This window comes from Canis lupus, chromosome 10, assembly GCF_011100685.1.
Source record: "Canis lupus familiaris isolate Mischka breed German Shepherd chromosome 10, alternate assembly UU_Cfam_GSD_1.0, whole genome shotgun sequence".
Taxonomy (NCBI): Eukaryota; Metazoa; Chordata; class Mammalia; order Carnivora; family Canidae; genus Canis; species Canis lupus.
In genome coordinates, this window is record NC_049231.1 from 22,357,508 (window position 1) to 22,364,667 (window position 7,160).

Genomic DNA, 7,160 nt, shown 5'->3' on the forward strand with positions numbered 1-7,160 from the left:
TCCTGACTACGTCTTTGTCTGCTTATTTGATCAGTTACTGAGAGAAATGCACCGATCTCTCACTAGGATAACAACTCCATCCATCTTTCCTTTTCATTCTGCTCATTTTTCCTTCATTTATTTTGGGCTCGTGTTATGAAGTCCATACACATTTAGAATTGTTTTGTCGTCTTAGCTAATTGACCTTCTATCATTGATCTTGGTTAATCGTCCCTCTTTATCTCTACTTAGGATTTCGACCCTAACCTCTACTTTGCCTGATACTACCATAGCTAACGAAACCTGCTTTCCTCTGATTCGAGTTTGCATGATCTTTTCCGATCTTTCCACTTTCAGCCTATCCTAGAAGTCCTCATAGTTAAGACCTCTCCTCTAAGCAGCACAGACCTGGGTTAAAATTAAACCAGTTAAGGGATGCCTGGGTGGCTCAGCAGTTGAGCATCTGCCTTCAGCTTAGGGTGTGATCCTGGGGCCCCAGGATTGAGTCCCACGTCAGGCCCCATGGAGCCTGCTTCTCCCTCTGCCTATGTCTCAGCTTCTCTCTCTCTCTCTGTGTCTCTCATGAATAAATAAATAAAATTTTAAAAAACAATAAAACTTTAAAATTGTGAGATGATGTCTTTTAATAAAAGTATTTTCTATTGACTCTGGACATCCTGTGTTCTTTTACTCCCTTTCCTTTAAAAAAAAAAAAAAAGGATTTTATTTATTTATTTGAGAGAGAGAGGAGCGAGCACACACACCCAGAAGGAGGGAGAGGGACAAGCAGACTCTGTGCTGAGCACAGAGCCCAACGGGGCGCTTGATCTCAAGACCCTGAGATCATGACCTGGGCTGAAATCAAGAGTCAGTGGCTTAACCTATTGAGCACCCAGGTGCCCCACTCTTACTTTATTTATTTTAGAAAAATGAATTATTTTTATTCCACTTTCTCCTTTCTATTAGCCTGTCAGTTAAACATTCTTAAATTAGTCTGTTAGTGTTATGTAGAGGTTACACCATGCATTTTTGACTTATCGTAGTCTAATTGAAGGTACTATTTTTACCACTTCCTAGAAAATGCAAAATCGCAAGGGCCTCAGAGCATTTTAACATGATCTGCCCCCAAGTGTACTTTCCTTGTTGCTCTGCTATACTCACACATTTATAGGTTTACCTTTGCTCTTGCCTCTATTCTCCCAGTGTTATTATGTTCCTTTTTCAGTATGCCTGGGATTCACTTTCTCCTGCCTGAAGAGCTTCTTTTACAGCATTTCCTTTCTTGAAGGTCTACTCAACATAAATTCTCTAAGCTCTATTTGCCTGAAAATATCTTTACTTCACTTTTATTTTTGAAAGGTATTTTGATAGGAGGTATAGTTCCAGGTTGGTGGTTATTTTCCACCAGTTTTTGGAGGGACCAATCTATGGTCTTCTGGAATGCATCATTTTTGTTGAGAAGCCACCTGCCAGTCCTAATGTTGCTCTATTGAAAGTCATGGGTCTCTTTTTCCCTGACTTAGAAGACTTTCTCATTTTCTTTGGTGGTCATCAGTTTTGCGACGACACGCCTCGTGTGGTTTGGAGGTGTGGTCAGGCTCCTTGAATCTTGGTTTGATGTCTTCTATCAGATTCGGAAACTCATTAGAAATTACTCTTCCAAGTAGTGTTTCTGCTTGATTCACCCCCAGATTCCCCTCCTGGGACTCCAATCATGTACACGTTGGATTTTTTTTTAATATTTATTTATTTACTTATGATAGAGAGAGAGAGAGAGAGAGAGAGAGGCAGAGACACAGGAGGAGAGAGAGGCAGGCTCCATGCCAGGAGCCCGACGTGGGACTCGATCCCGGGACTCTAGGATCACGCCCTGGGCCAAAGGCAGGCGCCAAACCGCTGAGCCACCAGGGATCCCCCACGTTGGATTTTTTAACTCATCCTGTGTCCTTTATCATTCCTTCTTTTGTCCCTCTGTGCTTTACTATAATACTTCCCAAACATTATTTTCCAATTAGCTCATTTTCTATCCAGCCTAGCCTACTTTGCTCTCAACCCTCAACTATAGAATTCTTGTTTTCAGTTATCACATTTTTCAGACCCAGATTTTCCATTTGCTTCTTTTTTGTGTTTTCCAGCTTCGGGTTGAAATTCTCTGCATTGTCATCTATTTTCTTGAACATACTAACTGTAATAATACTGACATCTACATCAGATCACACTAATATTTGCATAGCCAGTGGGTCATTTCTTTGTCTGCATTTTTTTCCTCCTCTTCCTGTTGCTTCAAGCCTGGGCATTTTTAGAAAAGATTTTATTCATTTATTTGACAGAGAGAGAGAGAGAGAGCACAAGCAGGGGGATTAGAAGGCAGAGGCAGAGGGAGAAGCAGCTCCTCACTGAGTAGGGAGCCTGATGTGGGACTTGATCCCAGGACCCTGAGACCATGACCTGAGCCAAAGGCAGAGACTCAACCAGCTGAGCCACCCAGGTGCCCCAAGCCTGGGGATTCTCTTTAATGAATGTTGAACATTGGACACAAACTTGTAGGGATATAATTCTAGGTTGGCAGTGATTTTCTTTCGGCTCTTTAAAGATAATGTTAAAATTCTTTCGAGAGGGTTTAGCTTCTGAAGGCATTTAGGTGACAGCGAGGTAACTGTAAGTCTTTCTTGGGGATGCTCACCTCTGACTAAGCTTTATTCTTTGGGGATAGCTAACTTCAGGATCCTGCTGAGATGATGGCATTTCCCCCTCCTCACTGGTCCCCAAACTCCAATATTTTTTTCCCACCACCACAAATCTGTGCAAAGTTCTGCTAAGATTTTCAGGATGTTGGCAGCCACTTTGTGCTGGGCTCATTCTGCTAAGGAAATGGCAAGTTTTTCAAAGGGGAGATGGACAGAGCACAGGGCTCCCTCCTCTGTGCTTTGCTTCTGGAACCTAAACCCTCAAGTCCTTTATGGCCTGCTAGCTGTCAGTCCCAAACTTCCTCTCCCAGCCCCAGGAGGTTTCCAAAAGCTCCAAGAGATGCCAGTTTCTGCTCAGCCCCTTGGCCTCTTGGAACCACCGCCTACAAATGGGCAGGTGACTCTGGGGAAAGAGCAGGGTGGACAATCAACCTCACGTAAATGAGCTTCCCTTCTCTCTGGGATCTTGGCTCCTTCAGTCCTGGATATCCTGTTGCTCTTTCACATCTCAAAACAGATGTTTCCTGCATTTTATCTCACCTTTCTCCTTGTTAGGGCAGGAAGAAGGCCAGGCAAGAGGCGATGCTGGTGGCAGCAGAGATGGCAGCAATAGAGAGACGTGCTGATTTATTTGAGGGGGGAGGAGTCAGTGGGGAATGCAGATTGTCCCTTGGGAAACCGAGCACATATTCAGTAATGCCAGGCTGATGCTCCCACCCAGGCTCTGACAGCCGTCTCCCCTGGGCACCCAAACCTCCCTGTCCATCCTCCCCATTAGAGCCTTGACCACTCTGTGGTCATCATCCATGTCCTTGTCCACTTCCCTCAAAGGCAGGGGCTTTTTCTGCTTGTTCCTATGTTCCCCCAGTGTTGCCTAGCAGGGAGATGGTCACAGGGAATAAATTAACTAAAGAAATGTGAATTTGGTTAATAATGAGCAATGCTGAAACTAGAGTTTCCTGGGTCCAGAGGCACCTGGGACCTACTGCCCTGCACCCAGTTGGGCTTGAGCGGGGCGGTGGGTTTACTGGGTTTCCACTAGAGGTGCTCCCTAGGCCCCAGGCCATCTGTTCCTCTGGCAGCTGGCGCGCCTGCACCCAGCTCTAACTGGGTCACTGGACGAGTCCCAAGGTTCTTCCCAAGGCTGATGCCTGGGCTCCTGGCTGTCTCTGGCCCTCACTTGATCCTGGCCAAGCCACATTCTCCCCGCCCCTCCGCTGTCTCAGGTCAGAGCAGGTGCGTGCTGGAGGTGGGCCTCTCCCTGGCAGTGGAAGGGCAGGAGTTGACAGTAGCCTAGAGGTAGGTAAATACTGATTGTTATGACTTGGCCCTCCCTTGGCCCTGGGGTGGGTGCAGGATTTAAGCCAACAACAGGACAATCCCTTGCACCCACCACTGGAGCACCCCCACCCCCACTGTGCCAACCCCCCTCCCAGCTGCCCCCTGCTCCTCTCTCCACACCACATGGGAAAGAGCTGGTCCAGTAAGTGCCACACCCCTCTGACTTTGGGACAAAATTCCTGCAGGGAAGGGTCTGCGGGACAGAGGCACTCCCGGGGGAGAGGCGGCTGGTGACAGTGTGGGCAGAAGCTGCCTTCCCAGGAGCCGTTTGTTGGTTTCAGATGGAGATTTTCTGTCCTGCTGTGGATGGGTTTGGGCAGAGAGGTGGGGTCAGAGAAGGGGGGATACAGGGTTGTGTGGGCAGGTAATGGGGCTGGGGTATCAGACACTAGGATCTGGTTCTCTCAAAGCTCCAGAAGCTTCTGGCGCTACAGCCAAGCTCCTAAACACTACCCATTGCCTCCCCCAGATCCTGGCCCCCAATAGACTCCTATTCCCCCCTCAAAACTATAAGGCTGCCTCTTCTGGGAAGCCTTCCCATTCCTCCTGAGTAGAGGCCATCCTTTCTCTAGACTGCCTCCCTGCTCAGTTTCATGCTGGGTGAGCTGTCTTTGCATCTGTTTGCCCCGCACCCAGACCTGAGCATCATGGGGGCAGTCTGATTCACCTGGGCCAGCCCCACCCCCAGCTCCCAACACCCAGCATGGGGTCAGGCTCAGAGCTGGGGCTCCCAGGAGTCCTTGTGGAAGGGGAGAGGCTGGAGGAAGGGCAGGGGATGGGGAGACTTTGCAGCCTGTCATTGGACATCTGATTTATTCATTTCAGCCAACCCCCTGACAGTGGTGGGGTGGGGTGGGGGACACAGGGCGTGTAAGTGCCATCAGGAAAACTAACAGTGAAGCAGGTAGGGCGGCCCAGGTGGCGGAGGGTGCTGGGGGTGGCTGCGGGCGTCACCCGCCGCGGACCTGCAGGAGGCGCTGGCTCGAGCCTGCCAGGGTGGCTGGGCGCCAACACCCTAGGACAGATCCTGAAGCTGACTGAGGCACCCCCCTCCCGGGGCAGGCAGCCTGTGCGGCCACACAAGGCTGGGTGGTCCCCCGAGTGCTGGCTGAGGCTGGAAGAGAAGCCCGGATGCCCTCTGGCTGCTGCCCCCGGGGAGGCGAACCCCCAGACCTTGTCCAGCCGGGACTGGCAAGTGGAGCCTCGCAACGCATCCCACGGAGATTTCCATCTCAGCTGCCCTGCCCCAACCCTCCTCGTGGGCAGGAGGAAGGGGGGGCCAGACCCCAGCATGCCCACACCCAGGCCTCCCTGTCCGACCCCCTCTGCACCCCTGCAGGCTGAGAAACAGGAAGGCCGAGCTGCGGCCTGGGCCTCGGGTCTCTCCAAGACATGGACGAACTAATCAGGTGGGAAGGGGCTGCCAAGCGCAGCCACGGGCTGCATAAACTCACAGGCTCCCTGCCCCGGGCACACAGATACAGCCCTCGAAGACCGAGACACCGTGTCACTCCCGAGAGGTGGCCCCAGCCGACCCCAATTATCTCCCTGCCACCGGCCCCAGGAGCAATTCCAAGCCAGGTGCTTACTGGCACCTATCCTCAGGGGGCTCGACGCAGACCCTGCCCGAGAAAGGTGCCCCACCAGGAGCGCCAGAGCCAGGGGCCGGCCGAGGGGCCCAGGATGGAGTGGGGACCTGTCCCCTGCCGTGTGGGGAGCCCTGGCGTCAATTCTGGTACGTGGGACTCTGGGAAAGCTCACTGGTGGTGCGGTCCGAGGTACCGGCTTGACTGAAGGCCCATTCCTGCCACATACCAGCTGGGACACACCCCAGCTCCTCTGCCCGAGCCTCGGTGCTCTCATCTGTAAAATGGGCTCCCACTTGTGTCACCGCCTTGTCCTGAGCGTCAGCTTCAGCTGGTGAAGGGGCTCCTGACCCTGCCCACCCAGGAGCCCTAACTTCAGGTGGCGGGTGGCTGTGTCTGTAAGAGCAGCTGAGGGTGTGTCTCATGTTAGGACTTTATGAAGGAAACGACGTATTTTGAAGATGTCTGCTCTAGAGCAAGAATGACGTATACGGCTTAGGAGGCCACTAACTGATATTCTCATAAATATATGTGACATCCTGTTGTAGTTGGGCATAGGTACAAACAACAGGAAATAGGAATAATAATAAATAGGGAAGCCTGGGTGGCTCAGTGAGTTAAACATCTGCCTTTGGCTCAGGTTGTGATCCGGGGTCCTGGGATCGAGTCCTGCATCGGGCTCCTGGCAGGGAGCCTGCTTCTCCCTCTGCCTCTCCCTGCTGCTCCCCCTGCTTGTACTCTCTCTCTCTCGCTCTGTCAAATAAATAGATAAAATCTTTTTTAAAAGAAGAAGAAATAATAATAAAATAATAATAAATCTCTAGCCTCTGCTTTCCCTCCCCACGGAGGGATTGGGGAAAATGGCTCAGCTAAGAGAAGTACTTCTAGGTCAAAAGCGAGGCCGCTCTATTCTGTGTCCAGAGCCCCGGTAGTTGCGTCCTCCATCAGGATCCTGGCTTTTCACTGCGGAGAACATCATCTGGGCGCTCGGTCAGTCGGTCAGTCGCAGCTGTTCACATGGTCTCCACCAGCCACATCGCTGGGAGGCTGGCCTCCCCTAATGGACTTCTGCTGAATGCCTGCCCCCCGATCTAAGGCATCTGGAGTGACCTGGACGCTCTGCATTGGCGCAGCTGCTGTCTGAGGCCTGTGCTGGGCGCCGAGCACTTAGCAGCAGAAGCTTTTGATGTGAAGAGTAATTTCCGGGCAAGCCTGCACTATAAGCAGCTCCCCTAATGCACGCAGGTTTTGAACACCTATCCCCAGTACCGGATTCTCAAATCAGATATTATCGACTATAACCATCTCAAATCTTTGTGGCTGAAAATAACAACCATTTACTTTGCTTGTGACGCCGCAGGTTGCCTGAGAAGTTCTGGGTCTGGGTCAGCTCAGCTTATTTCTGTTGGGCTCTCTCATGCGTCTGTGGTCAGCTGGCAGGTTGGCTGGTGATAGAATGATCTGGATGGGGACCCCTGGGTGGTTCAGTGATTGAGAGTCTGCCTTAGGCTCAGGGTGTGATCCCGGGGTCCTGGGATCAAGTCCCCCATGGGGCTCCCCACGGGGA